Source organism: Lagopus leucura, unplaced genomic scaffold (assembly GCF_019238085.1).
Source record: "Lagopus leucura isolate 7727_CA_CO unplaced genomic scaffold, USGS_WTPT01 Super-Scaffold_100017, whole genome shotgun sequence".
In the NCBI taxonomy this organism is placed as follows: domain Eukaryota; kingdom Metazoa; phylum Chordata; class Aves; order Galliformes; family Phasianidae; genus Lagopus; species Lagopus leucura.
In genome coordinates this window covers 7,444,026-7,466,996 of record NW_024962271.1, presented here as the reverse complement: position 1 = coordinate 7,466,996, position 22,971 = coordinate 7,444,026, and the positions used below count along the sequence as shown (strand labels likewise).

The following is a 22,971-nucleotide window of genomic DNA, read 5'->3' as shown; positions in this document are numbered from 1 at the left end:
TACTTAAAATAAAAAATAAAACTCCATCACTAGTTCTGGAATAAAGTGACCACAAGGAGGAAGAGGTAATGTGAGTGTGACTATAGAACTATACCAGTGTAGCTGTAACTGGGAAAGCGTTCCTGTGGAGCTGAGCTTCAGACACAAAACCTTAAAATACTCTAGACCTCATCCTCTTTCATATAAATAGCACTCCATTTTTAGTAAAAAAAAAAAAAAAAACAACATTAAGTTTATGAAAGGCACAGGCTTTCTTTACAGGATCTATATTTTAGTGTTAACATGACTGACATTCTGCAAAATGTGGGATGTCTGAAGGGGCAAACCAGACTGGAGAATGTGTTGATGTACTGATGCTGTTGTAACCCATGGTTTGGGGAATGTTGCAGGGGTTGTCCCTCAGGACTTTAGCTCTTTGGCAAACAGAAGAACAGAGGTGGAAAAACATTACAGAAAGCGTGTCCAGGGGAAGAGCCCTGGTTGTGCTTCATGTTACAGCAGGAAACTCTGGTTCTCTATTCTATTTCTCCCTAAAACCTGACAACTTTGTCTGTATTTGTGTGTTTGTCAAAAGTTCAGATTTGAGTCTTGGTTTGACTGTGGCTTCCCTGGGGAATTCAACTCCCTGAGGAATTCACTCTAGCCTAATCTGGCAGGAAACTACAAGCTGAGAATGTAAGAGGGCTCTTTCTTTGGGTAGATAAACCAATATCTCCATTATGTTGCTCTGGTTGCCCTGCCAATGTCATTTCATTGATTCCTATTTAAGACAGGGTACCCTGTATTACTGGTGCCACAGAAAAGTGCCAGGTAGGCAACTTGGAGCATCAGGGACCATCACTGACTGACAGCTCAGGGCTCATAATGACTGAGTAGGATAGTGATTTCCTAAGCTTCAAATGTGATAAAATTGGTAGTGTGTTCCTTTATTATTATTCTTATTATTTGCCACTTTATGTTCTGAATTGTCAGTGGGTAGCAGTGGGTATTATCTTCATATCTCTGGAAAGAGGCTACAGAGTCACAGGATGGCCGATGTCAGGGCTTACAGAGGTCATTTTGTATGTTTGTATGTTTATCCTGCTTACTTTTTTTAAGTAAAAAGTCTGATCTCTGCTAGGATGGCATTTGCAGACTCATTAAGATAATAAAGTGCTTGCAGATCTTTGTGTGATTCTTGGCCTGCTTTGGTTTCACACTCACATTGTAGCAGAGCTTTAAAGGATAAAGCATGTAGAGTCTAGATTCTCTGGCATCTTTGTTTAGTACATAACCTGTGAGAAAGGTGAGGAATTTACCATACTTCATGGCAACTGAGAAATTGCATTTTCAGTTTAGGAGACTTGGATTAGACAGTGCAAGAGTTTAGAACCCGAAGGAATGGCGTGGAATTACATTGGGGAGGATAAGTCTGGGTGTTAGGAAAAGGTTTGTCACAAGAAAGTGCTCAGGCTCCTCAGGACAGTGGCCAAGCTGCTGGAGTTCAAGGAGTGTTTGGACAGTGCTCTTATACATAAGGTTTGAATTTGGGTGGTCCTGTACGGAGCCAGGAATTGGACTGAGTGATCTTTGTGAGTCCCTTCCAACACAGGATATTCTGTGATTCTTTGACTACAGACCATGGTCTAGGTGAGGTGTATTGCTATAAAGGGAAACCATGAGTCAGCCTGAGGTGCAAAAAGTTCAGATGGGAGAAGTGTTTGTTAGTTCCTGAGAAAGGAGGTTTAGAAAAGGAGAGTGTGAAAGAGGAGAAAGAACCTGTCTGAAAAAACCGGCTGCTTTCTGTAGAATTTGTGCCACCCTGAGACCATAAAATTTCTAAACTGTGAACTTGAGTGGAGTACCTGGATCACTTTCAAGTCCCTAACCAAAGAAGATGCTTTGACTGAGCTCTGTGCGGACTGTGGAATAGCATTGCACATAGTGCATGGATTAACTGTACTCCTGAAGATGAGCCAATCTTATGTACTCACAGCTCAGCTTATTTCAGTAGGAATAATTGTGGATGCTGAATGTTCAGTCTGTGTTTTGACAGGCATTGCTTTTATCTCATTGCATAGTTGCCTGCAGGTTACAGATACTTTTTTTTTTTTTGTAGAATGCAATGGATATGTCTATCTGAAAAGAAAAGCTCACATGCTCTTTCACTTGTACTCTGAGATGACTGGGTGTGAGTATAAACATATTAGTGCAGTACTAAACCCAAGCAAATATACCTGCCTCATTAGCAAAGCTTATCAACCCGACTTTAGCAGAGTGCTGAAACCTACGTGGCTTCTAAAGTTCAGATAATGTCTGGCCAGCCAAGAGAGCTGATAGAAAGCTCTCACGACTGTTAAATTATGAAGTGGCTTTTCTTTTTTTTTTTTTTTTTTTTTTGTGGTTAAAGCATATTAGGAGTTTGGAGTTGTGTTATTTAGATGTTATTTGGGAGGCATTTTAGCTTAAAAGCATTTTTATTTAAAGTGTGGGGATACATTTGATAAACTTGTCTACAAGAATAGATGAAAAGAAAAATTTATAGAGGTAAAGGACATAATAACAAAAGATTTGTCAGATGTTTGTAAATTTTAAACTTTAAAGAGACAAATGTAACTGTCTTGCATGAATGTCTTCAGAAACCCACTGAGTTTACCTAGCTTAACATCAACCTAAAAAATTCAGAGGAAATGAAATTGGGGTATGGTTACTTTCTAACAAACAGAATGTTTTCAGCTTATCAGTATAGACAAGATCCTTGGATAGCTATTGAATTTCATAAGCGAGCCAGACCTTTGCATGCATCACTTATAGAGATGAAAGCATATGGTCCAGGATAAAAAATTATGAGGATTTGGCATCATATTAAATGTGTAACTTTGAAGCACATTTACACCAGGTTAAAGGGCTGGGTTTGATTCTCTTCCAGTACACTTAAACACGTGAAACCTTCTGGCAGAACGAAGAGATGGGTAGAGTTTGAAGTGCATCCTAATTTGTGTCAATAGGTCACATCTCTTATAAAATGTGAGGAGTTAAGGTGATGTATGCTCATTTTTAGGCAGCATATAGAATTGCAACAGTTTTTAAATAGAGTGCAAGTTCTCTTTTTTTCTTGGAACAAAAATGTTGATGTGAAATTGAAAACTCATTTCAGATGCCTGCTGGGCTGGCAGGGTGTCAAGTTGTTTGGCTTGACTGTCTCTCTCTTTCACTCCCTTCACATTGTTTACAGACAACATTCTCAACTCCAACTGACTGTATTTAAATATCAAGTAAGTATGTGCAGGAGGACTTGGAAAAGGGCACCACACTGTAGAGTTTCTGTATCTTAGATTGGTTGGGAAAAGACCTTGCGGGCAAATTGCAAAGTACCTTCCTAAGCAAAGTGTGTGAGGGGGAGAGAATGTACGTGACAGAGAGAAAGCAGGTAGGAAGAGACACACAGTTTTTGGACAGTGATTTCTGGCATCTAATGAGAACTGAGAAAGTGGGTAACACCCAGCTTTTCTTCAGGTTGCATGTGCTGATGTGAAAGGTCTTTTGGATGTGATTAAGGAAAAGGGGGCACCTCCTGCAAGGTGCAGTTAAGGGTGCATGAATACTCGCACAGTCAGCCTGGATCTTGCCTGGATGTGTGACTTGGTCCATTGGGAATCCGTATAGAATTTTCTTTAAGTATGGGGGTGGTTTAAGCACAAATTTTGCTAAGTGTGTGTCTCCTTTAACCCATTTTCCTGTAACGTGAGCTGGAATTTGTGTATCCTAGTAGATTGTTCAAGGGTTGTTAATCCTGGAGTGTTCTTGGAGTACAGGCATGTTGTCCTGCAGCTGGCTGGGAGGGAGTCCTAAAGCATCTCAGCCCAAAGTGCTCTAAGATATGATCTCAGACATAGGTAACTGTGAAACCAAAAAGGTAACATGCATATGGTTTTGGAGAGGAGGGACTTGCATCTATGGTAAGCAATGTTGTCCGTGTAGATTAAATACCTGGGAAGGCCAGCCATGGGAGTGCTGGTGCATGAGAGCTGATGGGAGATGCTTATCCACTGGCAGGCTAAGAGCAATGATGCCAACATTGATGATGCAGCCACCACTGAGGGAGCTAGCCCAGCCATAAGCTTTGGTTTGCTGTCATCCAAAAAGCTCTTGATATTCTTGAATTTTTAAAATATATAAAGCTTTCTCTAACTTACGACAGTCTCTTTCTCTTGATTATGCACTTTTTCTTGTCAAATTTGGTTAATGTAAGTAATGTGATGCAAACGGTAAGTAAGCAGGAGAAGAACCTTTTATCTTCACTTATCTACACGAATGAGTTTTACATGTACAAAGATGATTGGTGACCCAGCATGACCTGGACCTTAATGCTTTATCCAGAAAATTCATTCATCTTCGCACAGAATTCTATCAGATTTTTTCATCATTTGCAAAAAGAAAACACCAAAAAACAGCCACCTCTCAAATTTATGTCCAATAGCTCATCAGATTCAAACAATGATATGATAGGGCAGGAGAAATAGAGGAGTTGGGTGGGACTAGGGAGATTTCTTTGGGAGCCTCATCTACCAAATGCGCTTATCTTTTCTCAGGAATTACAATGTGGTTAGTTTACAGTCTATTATGCAAAGTTGCATGCAATGTGTTAATGATATTGGCAATTTTGTAACTATGTTCTGCACTAATTAGTAAGACTGAATATTGTATTACTCATCCTGGATCACTTTCAATACTGCTGCTTTTCTTTTTTTTTTTTCCAGCTCTTTTAGCTCTTGTCATTAAAGCATGTATGCACAAGCCAGCATACCTTGTGAACTTTGGAAAGAAACTCAAAGCCCCCAGTGTTTTATATTATGTCTGTCATATTTAGAAAGAAAACAATGTGGTGGTTTGATAAAGAGATTATTGTGGAAGGACAGCTTATGTGGTTTAGGGAATAGAACTAACTAGAATCCTTTTCCATCACCTGTGTTAAAAATAGGACAAAGGACAGTGCTTTGTACTGGGAATACAGCTGAGATGGAAGGCCTTGATAGAGTGAATCTAATTATAATCCCCCAATTAAATATTTGGGTCAGAGGTAAAACTAAGTGTTGTGTGCTGTAAGATCTGTCGTGTTTGTTCCATGTTAAATAGTTAACATGTGCCGTGCCAGACTACAGTCTTCCTTGTCACATTAAAACTAAATAATGTTTACCTGCTGACAGTAAATGTGATCTGACTAGAGAAGGATTATCCAAGAGGAAATGTTAGATATTAATTTGATATACTGAAGAAAAAATAATTGCAACCAAAAATGAGGGTGATATGGTCATCACAAATTGGTACGCTGCCTGTGACCACTGACTGATAGGCTTGTCTGTTTTCTTCACTATTCATGAGGTAATTAATTTTTATGAACTTCTTCAAATATATTTGTGTCAGAAGATATAATTTATTTTACATGTATCACTCTTTAATGACACTGCTCATTTCCATATTAGTTGGAACAAAATCGGGTGTCTGGAAATCCAGGAATCTTAGACAAGATTTTTAATTATTTTGTCTTTCACTGCATTTATTGCTTTGAGATGATAAAATCTGAAAAGGGTTCCCTCTTAAATGATACTATTGATCACTAATGTGCATCTGCTGTATTTCCCATATTCTTGACATTCATGAAATTGGTGTTGTGCTTAAGAATTTCAGTGCTATTAGGATTTGATTCAAACTTAAGTTGATCCAGAGAGACATATCTCGCATTTGTCCGTGTTTTTTCCTGATCATTCAAACAATAAAACTGTAAAAATAAAGCACATATATATCTAAAACCGAAAGATTTCCTCCTCTTACAAGAGAATTCAGAATGAAACTGTCACACAAAATGACTATTGCTGGTGAATGGCCCAAGGTTAAACAGTCATTTAATTTTATCTTGTATAATAAGTTACCAGATAGCAGTTAATAATTGAAGAAGAATCCCATCTTTCATTGCAAAAAACGTCTTTATTAAATAAAAAGAAAAAAGTAGAACTAACTTCTGGGAAAACTACTCCTCTTTTTCCTTTGACCTGTGAGTGCATGGAGCAACAACCCTACAATTTCATACGTACACACAATTTATGTAACAGTGAAAAGACCCATGAGGAAAAGGAAATAATGAGCAGTGTGCTGGGTGGGTGAGCCCTAAGCAAAGCAGTTCAGTGGGGGTTCAACCTGGCCAAGCGAAGGCCAGGCTAGGGCAGTTTTCAGGCAGTTTTGTAGTTCCCTCCTCCACAAAATCAATGAAACTCTGTTGTATTTCACACTTGCTGAACAGAAAAGCAGGCAGTCTTGCTGTAAGTGATGCCATTTTTTAAAGCAACCTTCTCAGTTTTCATAGCACAGAGTGGGTGCGCACTCATTGGACTTGACCTCTGGTCTGGAAGTAACAAGAGCTAGCTGTTGTATGAGATCTGAAGCTTCTGGGCTAATTCACCAGCTGAAGTGCTTGGCATCTTCATCTGCAAAGCCCCTGACCTACCTCGCTGTGCACCCTTGTGATTGCACTTCAGGGAGTTTGCAGGAGAAAGAGACTAAATTTACCCTTCACCCTGCTCTCTGTGCCTAGGGGATGATCAAGGAAGCCTCCGTAGACATTCTCCTTTCTTCTACAGTATCTTTTCCATGACTGGGAGAGTGTTGGGGCAATGTATATTCTGTTGAAACCTTTGGCACCATCTCTTCCTTTGTCTTCCTGCTCTGGCTACAGTTGGATAAGCCATGTAGAGCACTCTGAAATATGCAGTGGATATATTTCTCTCTGCCTCACTTGGCAAATCCTGTTCCTCTAAGGCAGAACAGTCCTACCTTCTATTTGCCAGTGAGGTCCTTCAAAGGGTGGTAAACATTGTGTTCCTACTCATTTTCATAATGGATGAATAAATCTAGACTCTAACAGGTTCGAGGTATCCGGAAGATGTTTTTTCATATCATGGCTATTCCTGAATTTTTTTCTCCACAAATATATATCTTCCAGTAAAAATGTCATCAGATCCAGGGTGGGGTAAAGCAGGAGGAAGAGCTCCACCCAAGCTTAGTGGTTAGGACACTCATCTGAGATGTGGGAGATCCATATTCAAGTCAGTGTTTTCCTGGTTCAGAGTGGGGTCTTGAACCTGAGCCTTCCACAGCTCAATGAACGCTCTTAATGCTGACAGTTGAGCTGGGGATACAAGGCAGCTTGGTCTCCCTGGGTATTTGTTTTTATGTTGTATTGTGTTGAAGACAAATTTCAAACACTGAAATTATTTTGTGTGAAATGGAATGGCTGTTTTCCAGCCAGCCCGAATTCCCTACGTGGTGAACTTGGCCAGGGGTCTGAGAAGCAGACGTTTGTCGTGACTTTGGAAGGGAACATCTGGAGGCTGAGCCGTAGCTGAGCCATTGTACATTAGAAGAATGGACTTCAAATTGTATGGATGGGTGTGCAGGCAGAAGCAGTCAACTGCTTGTAAACTGCACATGGACTGCTCAAACAAAATATTTGCATTTATGGACCAGAGGTTGCCCCCAGAGCACTTGGTGTGTGGGCATGTAGAAGTAGTAGAGCCGTGTTTCTACACTGTAGATAAAATGAAGATACTATTTCTTGCGGGCTCCCTCTATCCTCTTTCTGTGCATTGATTTCATTCATGGAAATGGAAATTATTTGCAGTGCTCTGAGGCATGAGTGTACTTACTGGCCATTTCAGTAGCTTTGCTTGAAGCTTTCCGGCTACGCAAGAAGTAATGTAAGGAGCTGGCTGAAAGGTTAGCTGAGTACTGGAGCTCAAATCAAGCTCCTTGAACAAATGTAAGTATTACTACTACTGTGAATATTTGATTTTTTACGAAGTCAGTTTAATGTCAGACAACGTGGTTATTTTCTTTTTTCAAATCTTCTTTCATCCTGATGTATACAGCATCCCAGTATATCTAGGCAACCCATCATCACCTCAGACAAGCTTTCCCACAACATTTGACTGCTGATTTTTTTCACAATGAATTAAAAGAAAACAAACAACTTGCATTATCTTTACTTGGAAAACGAACTTGCATGAACATGTAATTCCACCTGGAGATTTTTAATGAGCATTTTCTAAGAAGCTTTCTGTTTTGGAACTAAGTTAGTTTCTGCTGAACTAATGTTCTACATGTTAATGTATGTATGTGCAGTACTTGGTTAGTATTTAGTAAGGTAAACTTTTTTTTTTAGTAAGAGATTCCAGGTAAAGAGAAAAGAAATTATAATGTGATGAGAGACATTGAGAAAGCATATATAAATTTATGTTTGTAAAGCTGAATTATGGAAACTGAGTGATTACTTACGTAATAGATCTAGACTCAGCTGGGGAATGGTAATCCGTGCCTGTTTATCTTGGAGATCTATCACTTTTAATGAAGGATAATAGCACTCACAACAGCCACATACATGCCTGGAAAAAGCCCACGTGTGTAGGTGAAAAAATTTGCCTTGCCTCAGGCAAATATACTTGAAAAATTGAATGCTGTGGTTATAAGTTGGTTTTGGCAGAATCATGAAGAAAAAAAAAAAATCAAACAATATGAATATCTTGTTAATTATAGTGCTGCATATCTTGAACTTTTTGATACATTTTTTCCTAATTTGTGTGTGTGTGTGTGTGCATGCTTATCACGGCCATTTTCTGAGTGGTATATTGAAGTTAGAGCAGAATTGAGTAGCTAAAGGCATCTCCTGATACTATTTGTTGTTGTGCTGCTGAAGCACCAGACTGTGCTGTGCAGAGGCTGCGTGTGGAGCTTTGGTGTGCTGTGAGCCAGGCTGGATGGCCATGCTCCACTCCCCAGCTGGGTGTGCTGACACTGAGCCTGCTGCTGGCTGGAGCAAACTGCTGTGAGGAAAGAAAAGGAGAGAGAGACACTTGTCATTAACAGCTCATCTAAGGAGTATCTGACGAGAGACACCTCCTAGACTGGTTCCACACCACCTAACTTCCATCCTATGTTCATGAAGCCTCTGAGCACATGTGTGGACATTCAGCCCCTCAGCTGGGAGCAGACTGGCTGAGGACACCTGTCTGATGAGATGCTGAGACAAACGTGGGGGGAAGGCTCTGACGTTAAGAATGGCCAGCAGCCAGCCTGTAACCTCCAACAGAGAGGCTTTACAAGGCAACATGCCCAAGTGGTTTTCCTTCACAGCTGTTTGCCCATTTGAAAAGAGATGATCTGCATCTCTCCAGCCATGATCCTGCGGATAGAGACTTTCTTTGCATGATTTCAATGGCAACTGAGCGATTGCAGTTTTCTGCAGGACCAGCATCCTAGCTGATGATCATCCCAGTTGAATTCAGCTATCCAAAATAACCACTGTTGCCACTTTGTGGGTTTATGTATCAGTTTTGTGGTGGGCCATTTCTTTTCTGAGGATTTTTTCTGTTAGAAGTACCTCTGGAAGCATCCGTGTATTTCCTTTCGGTAAAGACAGCACATCTGATGATCAGTGCAAACTATTGCCTGTGGCATTGGCAGGTGAAAAAGATGCATTCTTGGTTTGCTTTTTGCAATCTTTTTGTATTTAAGAAAGCTAATAATTAATTACCCATATTTCAGCAAGCTGCTAGATAATATTTGGAGAGCAATGTGAGAACAAAACACAAGATTCGTTAGTATGTGGTTTCAGAGGCAAGAATTTGTGTGCGTGTGTTTTCTATAAGCCAAAGCAGCAGACAGCTTTTCCACTCAACAGCCTCTGTAAATAGATTGTATTTAAGAAGGTTTTGTTTTTGGAAGATGGTTAATTATTTTTATTTTAAAAATACATAAACAATTTAGCTGAGTTATTTAAAATCCATTTGCTTTCATAATAGTAGGTAGTTTCTTACCATTCAAAATACATTTCTCAAAATTGCTTTCTCCTTTCTATCTCCCTGCCAGCTGGATCTTTGTTCTACCACTGCTTGCTGCCTTTTTTTTTTTTTTTTCCTACCAAAATCTGAAACGTTTTTAAATTGCATTATAATGGTTTAAAATTAGACTATGTTGTGATTTGAAAAATATGTTAGTTTGACTCTGCCTAATGAGTCAGGCAGGCCTATTTTGCAGATGCATTTGTTGTATTTTAACATTTTATCTGACTGTCAATAACTCAAAATTAAAGAAAATGGGGATGAAATAAAAAAAAAAAAAAAAAAAAAATGCCCCAGCAGAGCAGGAAAGAAAAAACAACCAAACAACAGGACAGTGTAAATATGGGAGCAATTAGGAGCTGATTCTCCATTACTTTTATACCTAAATTCACCTTTATTTTGCAAAGACTTCTCTGGAAATCTTTTCAGCTTTACCTAGGTAACAGTCTTTCAGGCTAAAGATGCATAGGTTTATTCGTTAACATTTCAACCCAAAGTGGAGATTTCCATTCCTTAGCTCTCATCAAGGATCTATGCTCATGCATTCAAAACTGTTTACAAAAATGGACTAATAGGAGAAAACAGCTTTATCATTGTGGTTTTCCTTGTGGTCAGCATCTGCACAAGAGAAGGAAGGGCTATGAAGAGTCACATTTCAACAAAAAAGACAACAAGAGCAAACCCTGCTGTGCTGGGTGGGTGTAAGGCCATAGCTAACTGCTGATTTCAGATGGGTGCTCACAGAACCATGCTGTGGTGTACAGAAAAGAGATTTGAGGGCTTTGTTATTCACAGAATCACAGAATCACAGAATTGTAGGGGTTGGAAGGGACCTCCAGAGATCATCGAGTCCAACCCCCACTTTCCAGGGAGGTGGGAAAAGAAGCAAGGTACTGTTTGTACTTGCAGGTTTAATCTGCTTGTGCCAGGCATGTCCTGCAAGAGACAATGTTTGGGATTAATCTTCCTATATGATTCTCTTAAAGCCCACTGAAGCAAGGTTTACACTTCTGTAGCTAATCCAAGGTTTGTGCTCCAAGCACAAACTCCTGAGCAATCACCTCATTATTTTGCAGCATCAGTTTGTGCAAAGGTTTGCCATAACTTGGACTGACATTTTCAGACACACTGTTGTGGACACCTGAGTCATCTCACATGTGAATAGCAATGTCCCAGGATCATACAACTGCAGCTCTGACCTCTCCTCAAAGGCTCCTTGGGTGAAAAAGTGAAGGTCTAAGTGCAAGAGTAAGGAAGCAGAGAACACCGTGGCTCTTTCAGTAGTACTGCAGAGTTCCACCTATTGCAGTGAAGAACCCCACATAAACCTCTGTTTTGAACAGTCCTGCACTGAGCTGAAGTTACCCCTGCTAACCAAAATGCCTGCTGGTTCCTGCAGTGCTTGCATGGCAGTTATCAGTGAGAAGTGATGTCTTTGGCAAATGGGCTGAAGTTGTGCACTGTGAAGTACCAGGTGCTGAGGGGCAGCTAGCAGGTGCTGCTCCATCATAGTCCCCACACGTGCTGTGCATGGCACCGGCAGCTCCTGTGTGGAGCTCCTGTGCTTTTCCCTTGTATATGCTGTGATGGTTTGTGTGATTGATACAGAAGTATTGATACGTGTGAAATGCCATTGCAAAATTTTAAATTGCATTATACTAGATTTTCTCTAATCTTTTGGATAAATTGTCTTACCCAAAAGACCCTGCCTTGAGCTCTTTTACCTACCTTAGATTCCCAGTGACATTTAGATAAGTGTTGAGGCAACTGTATTTGGAAACTATACAAAGAAAACATATGTATCCAGTTTGCTCAACATCAGTCTGAAGAAATGTTAAAAGGTGTCCAAGATGCAAATGTTTGTTTATGAAATGCTCAAGAGAGTTTCACAACGGCATATAAAAGCAACCTTATTTTCCATTTGAACCCATGTACATCAGATATATTCAGTGCGGATATCCACTCAGCACCTGTCCTGCCATCTATTCTTGCTGAATGCTGCTGCACAAGGTTAGCGTGACAGCAGAACCTCAGCCTGCAGCACTGGGACTGCCCTGGGATGACCTGGGATGCCCTGGGATAAGGTGTGGGTCGCTGCTGAGAGTGCATCACTGCCTGGGCTGCCCAGCTCTGTTCCAGCACTGCTGCAGATAGAGCATGCAGGCTGGCTGGTCCAAGAACCGGGTGTTTGTTGGGTTGGTTTTCAGGTGAATCAGCTGCAAGATCTGGCTCCATGCAGTAGCAACAAGGATTAGTGCTTATAGGAGGACAGAGGTGCTATGACCAGACCTAACCATTGCTGCAGCAGCCCTCGCTCAGTGCAGCTTGAAGCTACCAGGATGCTGACTCAGTGCAGGTACAAAGCACAGAGCTAGGCTTTAGTGCCATGAGAGCATGGAGGCTTCCCACTGGACTAAGAGGTGGCCTCTCCTGTAATGACAGGAACTTCAGTAGTGTAGCTTACTGTGATGTATTCTGAAGCAAACATGATGACTTTCTCACTTCAGCCTAACTTTTCCCCACTGCTAAGCCCAGGGTGATGCCAAGAGGTTGGTAAGCCGTTGTCTGTAAATTTCATTTAAATTCTTGTAGCTCTTCGCCATACTGTAGCAGAACTATTTCTTAGTTTATCTCAGTTCTTTTTTAGAATGTGAATCTAATTGCAAAACTATGATGCTGCACTTCAGAGAGTATTGCAAAGTTTCCGGGATCGTGTGTAGCTGCAAACTTTCGCTTCATGCCAACGTACTGCACTCTAATGGGTGAACTTTCTAAACTCAGTGTTCTGAAAGCATGGAAGTATTTTGAAATAAAACCTCAGTGGATAAAAATAATCCTCTAGTATTTTACTCCCAATTAACCTTTTGTGAAAGAGGGCAGAGAGCTGGACATTAAGGCTGAAAGTTCAGTTAGTTTCAGTGGGATTATTCATGGAATAGCTCCTCCTTTGTGTTAATGAATCAGAATGTGCCCCTGCGTAAATATTTTCCAAGTTCAACATCTGTGAGCAGGGAATATATGGAAAAGAGCCATAAATACTACACAGTCATAGGTCAAGGCAAGTGGGTGCTTTGTTGTGCTGCACTTCATAATTATTGAACTGTACCTAAAGACCTGAGCTGGTGGATGCAGCAGGGGCAGAGTTCACATTTTCTGTTGGCAATCTCAGTATTTTTAGCTTTAAGCTGAGAAATAGCCTCTTTCATTGTCTCTTTGCCTCCTTCTGGCTCAGCTACTGTTTAGCCCTTGCTTATCTGTATTATTCAATACAAAACATACCTGACAAGTCTTCTGTTTAATGGGGAAGACATGGTGATGGAAGTGATGGTTTCCCCTGGTTGTTCTGGTGTCAATAAAGCAGCTGACGTACCAGAGCAGCATGACAGTTAAGATCAGCGTTCATTAGGAGATAGTACTAGTAACAATTTTATTTCCTATTGTAATCAATTGTGGTATCAATAATATGTAATGACAATTGCTGTCTTTTTAATAATCTTCACCGTGGAAAGCCTTGAATACTCAGTTCTACTTGATTTCCTGGAGTCACTTATTCTTTGCATAGAGATGCAATAGAAAATTTGCTCCAGATAAGCCAAGACTGAACTGTGCCCTAGAGAGCCGACCAGCCACCTAAGGAATCTTTATCAAACTGACACGGACAGCATTCATCCCTGGGAGTGAGACCAAATGCCCCTCATAGGAGCAGGATCTACTTTCAGCCTTTCAGCATCACAGTACAAACTGGAGCAGGCGTTATCTTGTTGGCTGGGCACAAAAGGGGGAGGCCTGCAGCCTATTACCTCTGCTCCCACCAGCTGTGGCAGTGGGACTGCGCTGCAGGTTCCAGAGAGTGTGAGGATGTATTTGGACAGCTGCAGAACATGAGCAAGGGGAAGAAAAAGGGTTGTCTCCAGGCAAACATGCCCTGATTTATAACGGAACTGTATTTATGTTAGTCGTAACCACATTATTCAGTGTAATTGGGGTCAAGAATTGAACTAGTCTAAAAGAATGCAAAAAAATAGTTTCAAAATTCCTATTATAAGTAAGACCTGGTTTAGAGGTCTTGTGAGAATTCCAGAAGTTAAAAGGGTAGCAAAGCGCCAGTGTTTTCAAAAAGATAATGCCAGAAAAGCCACATGAAAGTTCCCCTCAGTGGAGACTGACTGTTTTCAATTAATTTTTTTGGTGTTTGTTAGTGTCTCTTGTTGCCCTCACTGTCATTTTATTTCATGCTATTTCTGTGCAAACTGACCGGTTTGGTGTTGGTACATTGTGGTACCAGCCAAGAGCAGGGACTCACAATTTGTAGTTGCCAGTTCTGAATTCCCCTCCCCTGTTGCCCCCTGGGGTATTACCAGTTGTCAGCCAAACAAAGTGATGGCAGTACTCTCCAGTCTTGTGCCATTTGTTAGATTTTCAGCTGGAAAAATGTATGTATTTCTCCCCCAGCTGCATTTTGGAAGGCTGGCCCCTGGCTGAGGAGCTATGTTCTGCTCTCCTTTGTATGTATGTGTTACCCAAAGGCAGCATTTGTTCAAACAGTTCCTACTATTTGTCTAATTTTTTTTTTCTTGCATCTTTGCTGTCTGGTAGGATAATACTGAATGCATAGTAAAAGCTCTGCCTGGGCACAACTTTTAAGATATGAATTTTACCATGTTTCATTCTGTCTATAAAGATGTTTCCACCATCAAAGAGAGTTCTCCTGACTCTACTGCTTCTCTTATAGTGTTTAAGTTAATACGAAGCCTCCTCTCTGCCTCAAGTCTTCTTTTTCTGCCTTCTGTTGTCTTCTTCAATGGCACTCTGAAGAAACTCCACAAATAGTTCTCTGCAATCGAATTTTATGGCTGTTGCTACTATTAAAGAAGTTGTCTTCATGTCGACAAAAAAAAAAAAAAAAATCAGAATGTTGCTTTTAAGCTATTGTAATGCCAACATATTCTATTACAGTTAACCTTTGCTCTTCAGTTAAAGCTGTATCTCAAACCTAAGCCAAGGGTCACAGATAAAACATCCCTGTTTTTTTCTTCCACCTCTTAAACCGAGTTGCATCAGTGAACCATTAACTTAGTAGATTATTTACTGTTACTTTATGGGAGAAATACATACTGTACTTTTCCTACATTGCTCAGGTTTGATTTATGTATGGCCTCAGTTCTATAGGTTCCTCTCTGAGGAAGGGCCTTCATACCATGGCAAAGTAAACACACAGCTGAAACTTGCCTGAACAGTAGTCAAAACTCACAGCAATTCATGTACTTTTGCCCTCCTATCTTTTCTATTTAGCATGCAGCACTAACAGTCCTGATTTGCACTGGGGAAAAACTAATTACAGCAATGTTAGACTTCGATAAGTGTTAGCCTCAAGTTAAACTGCAAAAGCTGGGATCTGAGCTGTGCCCAGATCCTATGGAGAGCCATAGCCAATTAATTATAACTCCCTGCTCTGAGGACAGGTTACAAGTTGGCCCCAGTACTGATTAGAGCAATATTAGAGAAGAGATTACAGCATCTCGGGGGCTGCTCTAATCAGGACCATCACAGCCCATCAGAGCATGGCTTGTGTTGGACAACATCCCTCGCTGTGAGTTTGCAGGGGCTGCCGGGGCTGGTTACACCAATGCTCTGTCAGGATAAACTATCTGGGCTGAAAGCAAGAGTGTTCTTTCAAAGGATGCAGCATACAGTAGTGGGGAAGCCATGGGCTAACTAAATCTTCACCCTCCCATTGGGCAGCTCTGCAGGAAGCAATAATGAAGTAAAGGCATCTGCTGGCAGTGACCAGCTTTTCAGCGCTCTGGCTAGCAAATGAAGTCTTCCTGTCATGATGATTTTCCACTTCATCCCAGTCTCACCAGTCTATCTTTAAGGATCAGATTTACAGTAATTTCTGGGAGGTGGATAGCCCTATTTCTCCTGCAAGTTCCACTTCGCTGTTGCCAAATGTTATCTCCCCTCCCATCCTGCTGGAGCTCCCCAAAGCAAAGGGAGTGGAGTGTGTGGAAGCCAAGGGATTTGTTTGACTCAGCTTCTTTTGGTCTTTCGATCAATTCAGAAACAAATGTGATATCTCCCTGCACTCCCCATTGACAGGGCCCATGTGCGTAGATCAGGCATCTGGAGCTATACTGGAGTATTTTCCAACGATTGGGAAAGAGCTTAGTTGTTATGAGAATAGTAGGGAGGTGCAGAGGAAAAGGGCTGGGTTCTCTGTTCCCCTATGGTGAGAGCCAGGAAAGAGGCGTTTCAGCTCTTCTTGTAGCTTTCTACAGATACCTTTTAAAGGTGGTCAGAGCTCCTAAAGAAGGGCAGTACAAGCCAGCTACAAAATCTTTTTTGCTGCTTGTATTGACCTCAGTTGATTTCTCTACAAAGCAGGCCTTGCTGCTTTCATTCCATATCGAGGGGAAAGAGAGGCTTAATTTTGATGAGCAGGTTTGGGTCTGCACAATGTTGCTGCTTTATCTGTGGGGATAGATAGGTCTGTCTGTGGTGTTAGGCATACAGGAAAGGAGTTTGACTCTTTGCTCCATGGCACACTGTCTGATGGTGCTGCAGTGACTGCATGCTCTGAGCACCCCCAAGGGGCTCTGCACTGACTGCCTTCAGAGGCACATTCTCTACGGTTGTCACCACATCTGGGGACAGCACTGTCAGCTGTTTGCTACATCTAGCATGCCAAGAGTGGCACAGTTTCTGGGGGCAGAGGGGAAAGAGAGCACAGAGAGAAAACATTTGGATTCATTGCTCTCCTCCCACACGCAACTGCCCTAAGCATATGACTGCTGTGCATTATGCAGCAATCCTGAGTTTGAGCCTAGGGTGTGCGACTGTGGCAGGGCTGCCACTGCTGTCTGTAAGCATCACATTATAACCCAGAGCCCAGAGGCTGTTGGTGAGCCAGCCTTGGGCTGCTTTCCTTTCAGCACACAACACCCTCTTGGATACTGATCCAAGATATCACATCTCCCAGCTGGGATGTTCTCTTACCCCTCTGGCTTTTAACCAGATGCTGCTGCGCAGAGCACTCAGCAGCAGAACACTGGCTTGTGTCCCCGTGCCCTCCAAACATCCTTATGCCCCTTGAGAACTCCGAATACGCAGCATCCTGTGCAGAGCCCATCGCCTTAATTTTGTACTGTCAGAACGTAGGCATACACAGGTAGGGTGCCCCTTCCCATGCCCTGCAGAGCCCTCTAGCCTGGTTCAGCAATTCCAGCCTCCAGCACCATCACGTACTCTGCAAAATGCAATGCAGCCCCACATGCTCCTTCCAGTTATCTTAAGGAAATTGAATACAGATTTTTAACCTGAGGCTAACTGCTGGAGAGCTTTGTACATCTCCTTCCCCTACTGCCTCTAAAGGAGTGTCAGCATCTGCACCCAGCTGTATGGGAGAAGACACTGTACTCCCATATTCCAGTTCCCCTGTGGCCATCCTCAGTTGTGCACAGAGATGTTGCAGTAAGTGAGGCAGAGGAAGCTGGCTGAGAGGAAAAGTGAGCTTTTAGAGCGCATGGGATCCTTGTTTGCTATAGCTTGTTCCTAATTAAACTCGAAAAGTCCAGCATATTGAATGGATGTAACTCTATTTTCCCCTTCCCAGCATAGACATTCTTCATATAGTTTGAAGTGGCACCAATCAGTGAATCTTAATGTAGTCAAGTAGCCCAATGAATTATATTAGATGATTTTGAACTAGGCTTAAAAGCACTTGCTGAAACATTTTAAAACTCATTTTGATTAGACCAGTATGTCTTTGTGAGATGTTGGTGTATTTTGGTCTCAGCTGTGCTCTGGTTCTGTGCTTCAGCCCTGACCTTGCTTTAGCCATGCTTGTGTTTTTTCAAAGACATGTCTGGATGTAGCATTTTGTGTGATGCTGCATGGCTTATGGGAAGGTCTTTTAGTCCTATCCTTCATGCACATGGTGTTGTTCATAATCAGTACGAAGATAACAATCTGCTAGTGTTTGTCCAAAGAAATGAAACTATAATTTCCCTCTGCATGACTTTAGCTGTGAAGAGGAGCTTGCTAAGCCTCTTATTACAATAGATGATTGCAGGGTTGAGCAAGACGATGAAAACCTTGAAGTTAAGTAAGGTCAGGAAGAGAAAGTTGTGTTGCCCTATGTGTGCTTAGCAGGTGAATTTTAACTGCCTTTTTCCTCCTCTGGAAGACAAAAAAATCACTTCTGCTTTTCCCATAATTTACAACTTCCCAATCACAGAATGTATGTTTCTTTCTACATTAGCCCCAGTATGTGCATTATTTCTGGCTTTTGGTTTCTCTGTCTTGTGAGCATAAAAACACTTTTGCTGTAGAACAGGCTTCAGGAACACTGATGCAACGAAAGCAACGCCCTTGGTACCATGGTATCAGCTCTATTTGCGGTGGTACTATCCTCTGGCAGCTGAATTCCCTGGAGTGCACATCTAAGATGTCCTCAAGACTCCAGGTTATCTCTTGGGAGAAGGCAAACCACTCTTTTGGGCCATTCTTCCTCTGCAGGATGCATAGCAATGCAAAGGCTGCTTTTTTCAGATTTTTTTTTCTTCCAGAATTTTGGAAGGACAACATCATTTTTAGGAGGTCAGAAGTTTCATGTTGACCCTCATCTCCCACAAAGGACTGGGCTAATGGGAACCATCACTCAGTCAGCAGAAAGTGAAATTTGGCTGTATAACACCAGCAGGTGAACTGCTGCTTTTTAAAGCTGCTCCTAAGTATGTCCATTGGGATTCAGAAGAGCAGGAATTTGAATCTATAATGAAAACTGCACAGACAAAAATTCTGAACACAGTGTCTCTCTTTGGTGGGTTTAGATCTACTCGTATTCATAACACAGTGGTTCCAATGAAATCAGTCTATCTTACCTCACAGGAAAAAATGCACTTAATTTTGAGATTTGTTGTCTATGCAACTTGCCATGTAAGAGGCTGATCCTCTGTAGTTTTCGCATTAGACATTACAGTGATCTTTCTCCTCACCGTAGAAAGTCGGGAGCAAAGCATATCATCCTTCAAATATCTTCTGTCCTAAAAGACATGACATTCTTCCTTTCACAGGCCAGAGCTTTCCTCATTTGTTGCAAATTCTGCAAGTTTTCCTTTGTGAAACCTTCACCATTTCAAAGCTCAGAATATCTCTCACAGTTGCTGTCTGTCTTTAAAGATAGTTTCACTTAGGCGTTGCTCAATCAGTGCTATTCTTATATTTGCCTATTTTTGGAGCTGAAATTCTAGACTTGTAAGATGGCTGTGAGTGGTGACCATTGCTAAGAACCCATGAACTCCAAGATCCCTGGAAATGGGAGCAGTTAGTGTGACTCCTTTCCTTGTGGCACCTTGCAACCTGTGGGCTCACTCATGCCCCGAGTGCAGGCTTAGGTCGGCTGTTAAAGGCTGAGCACCAGCACTGGAGCAATCAATTGGAAGTGTTGGCCTGGGTTTTCCAATGTCTACGTATGTTTTTCTATCACCTTCCATTTGTCCTGGGCTTGGAACAGGAAACATTGCAGCAAGAGTAATTGAATGTAAACAGGATGGTGGGAAGCCTCAGACTGTCTGTGTGGAGGTCACATGGCTTGTCTGTGCCTGCTTTGGGAGATGTGTGTGAGCTGGAGATGTGTATGCAAAAGTCCTTTCGTGTGCGTGTGCAGTGCCCAGTTAGCATGCAGGATGAGCATGAATGTAGGGCATGTACTTGTGTGCTTCTCTGCTGGTGTTCCTAGCGCTGGGGGTCGCATCATTTAAAATTTAAAATGGTTAATAATGTTGTCTGTTTTATTTTGGTATAAATAAGGAAGTACAATGTGTAGCCATCTTTACAGTCAGCCATTTTCAGTTCTGCTTTTTTTCTGATCCACCCTGGACACGAGAACTCCTGTGAGCACATGGAGCTCAGAAGCAGTCTATGGTCAGTTCGGAAGTCACGTGAGTCAATTAGTTGACCAGATTTTACTGGAAGACACTCTCCTGATTCTGGTAACAGAAGTATTCAAGTAATGGAACGTTCCTTTTTTACTTTGCTTAGCAGCAGGATCCATTTTTCACTAGTACTTTCACACAGTACTTTCAAATAATTCTTCGCAGTTTCGTAATTTTCACATTTTGCTGCAAATCTGTTGCTATATGTCTGATACAACTGCACTTGAAATCAGTGTGTTAGATAATGGTAGGATTGCATCAGTTTTGCAGAGAAAGTCACAGCTCTAGAAGCAGTGCCGATGGGTAGAGTAGGAAATCATGCTGAAAGATAAGGTGCCCCACAGCTGGTGCAGCAAGAGAACTGCTTATCGTAGAGAAAATAACGGTTAGAAAAGATCCATTCAGCAGTTTTATCCCCTTCATTGCATGTGCGATTTTAGAGCTAGTGTAATTGACCCCTGGGTGTGGAATGATTTTGCAGTGGATAAGGTGAACCTGGATTTGGTGACTGATTCATAAGTGCTTATGCCATACTGCCAATACTGAGGAGCAGTCTCTCTTCAGACTGCAGGGCAGTGACCCATCATTTAAAGCCCAAGGTCCCAGACGAAATGGGAAGTGAGGTCATGAAAAATGACCAACACTTGACATGAATTCACTCAATTCAGCTACATTATCGTGTTTCCTTTGAGGAAAAGTATGTAACATCTTTGCAATGCATCAGACTTTCCAGTTGCAGAAGACAGGATGTACGGCTTACCTCCTGGTAGCATTACTGCATTGCTAACAGCATGACTTCTCCAGTTAATTTCAGAGGGGCAGATTTTTTAAGCTAAAAGTCAGAGATTCAAACCCAGTGAATAAACCATCTGGTCTTTCCTCAGGTGATCGCATGAATAATCAGTGATGTTAATCATGTGAACAGATGCTGAAGAATTAGATTTTTTTGCTCCAGTAGCATTGCAATTCCTTATTAGCATGGCAAAGTGGTTTTTTTAATGCCTTTATCAGCTCTCAGAATGATATGAATCCTTCTTCCCATGCCCAGTGGAAGCACCTGCCTATGGGGCTGTCTCAGTACTGTGCCTATTGAACATTCCTTGACTTTTGCCAGTTAAAATGTATGTGCCATAACTGTAGCATCTCTAGGCTACTGGTAATTCTGGGCTAGCTTTGCTAGAGTTTAGCTAAATCAAATGCTGGCCATATATCTCTCCATCTTCTGCTGCTCACTTTGCCTTTCATGACTCCTCACAGCCTGAGACTTCAGGCCTCAGCTGCTCTACAGCCCATTCACTGCAGTTTCACAGCCCACTAACAGGTTGAGTGCAGCAGCAGGCTGAGAAAATGAGGTGAAACTCGGATGAGAGAAATCAGGTTTATTTGCTGTGCTTCTTTCTTTGATAATATTAAGGTGACTAAGAAACCCCAAGTCACTGGCAGGACAACTCATGCAGAAAATATGCTTGTCACAAAAATTGTTTGCAAAGTTCTGGTCATTTTTGGTAACAAACCAGACTATTAGCTTCTGATTAATCTGGTAATAATCAGTAAATGACATAAGGGCTGAACATGGCTACATTGCTTCTTTTGCAAGGATGAAAACTACAGTTTTTGCTAGAAATGCTTAATAACTAAATATATAGCCAGGTCATTTCTTCTTCATCAGTCTCGGTCCAAAAATTCTCTGCTATGTGGTCCGAGTGGTGAATCTGGAAAAGGAACTTGCTGACATTTACATGCTATTAATAATGTTATCAAAGGTAATCAAAGGGGTAGCCACTGATAAGTAGGACCTACAGTAGTGAGGTGTAGGCCAGTATTTAAAGTTGCTTTGGTTATGTCCCCACTGGTTTTGCAGCCCATTCAGATCTATTAATCAGTGTTCATTAGCAATTGTGTGAAGCCAAACAACCAACCTGAACTCCAAATGCCAGAAGTCAAACCACAGTCAGATTAGAGAACAGAAATTACAATACATACAGAGGGATTTTGAAATGCTGTTTTAGTAAACTTTTCATAGCAATGAAAATGATCTAACCATATAAGGATTTTGAAGTACAGTGTGTCAGTTGCTGAAATGCTTAAAAATAAGCTACAGTGCACTCAGTTTCACTGACCGAGAAATTGAAGTGCAGGAAGATGAAATAACTTGGGTAAGGAAGCACCATAGCCTCTAGCAGGTCAGGTCTGTACCCCACTGTCCGAGACCCAGTGCTGGTGTTAATCAGTAAGACTGCTGCTTTCTGTGCATCATTGTGTGTTGTATAATAATTGCAGTTTGTTGTCATTTTTCTGCTTTCTTTCAATTACGAGGGCTGTAAGAAATAGCTGTCTCACTCGCTAGGTGACAGTTTTCCTTATTTCTCAGTAGGAGAGATGAGTTACCAGAAGTGCCCTACAGAGAGAACAGTGCTCGTTGCTGGGAAGTTACACATTCAAGTGTCCAAGCCCAAAACCACAATGTACTATTTGCTTTAGACAGTCATGCGATAACGCGTTTCTTTCTGCTGTAAGCTGTTAAAAATGAAACAAGGATGCAGAAAATAAATGTTAGAACAGAAGGAGCACCCTGACTTTCCACACAGCTAAAGCAGCAGGGTGGCAGCTCTTGGAGCCAAGCAAAAGTGTGTTTCAGAGAGTTATTTCTTTTTGCCCAGATTTAAAGAAATATGCACACTATTTCACTACCTTTTTTAAAATCAGCCAAACTCTGAGCATTGTTTTGGATGCTGACATCTGACGAGGAAGCAGCTGCACAAAACTGTATCTGCTTGGCTTGTATCTGCTGTGTACCACCTGACTTTTGACATATCCTGCCCTTCCATCAAGCTGTATAGAGTATTCACTATCACACATCAACTTGTTTCACCCATTAGAAGAACAAGGACGAAGAGACTTCAGATCTCGTCTACTTGGTATCTAACACAGAGTATGCCCAACCTCTACTCCTTTTCTCTGGTCATGCTCAAGCGGGTCAGGCTGCAAGCTGAGCTCACGGTTACGGGCAAAATCTGTAAGGTTCTCAGGGCAGGGTACTGAGTTCATGATTCAGGTGGAGTAGAGTGGTTAAGGGCAGCTGCTGATGAGCCATGCCTTTGCTGTTTGATGGCGTGCCTTACGTGACAATTGTCATCCTGGAAGTCACATCCTAAAAGTTCAGATTT

At 41.6% G+C, this 22,971-nt stretch overlaps 1 long non-coding RNA gene across 8 annotated transcripts in view; it reads left to right on the top strand.

Annotated features, from left to right (window-relative positions):
* LOC122183194 overlaps nt 1-22,971 on the top strand; it is a 154,247-nt gene that overhangs the window by 54,029 nt on the left and 77,247 nt on the right. The window lies entirely within an intron of this gene.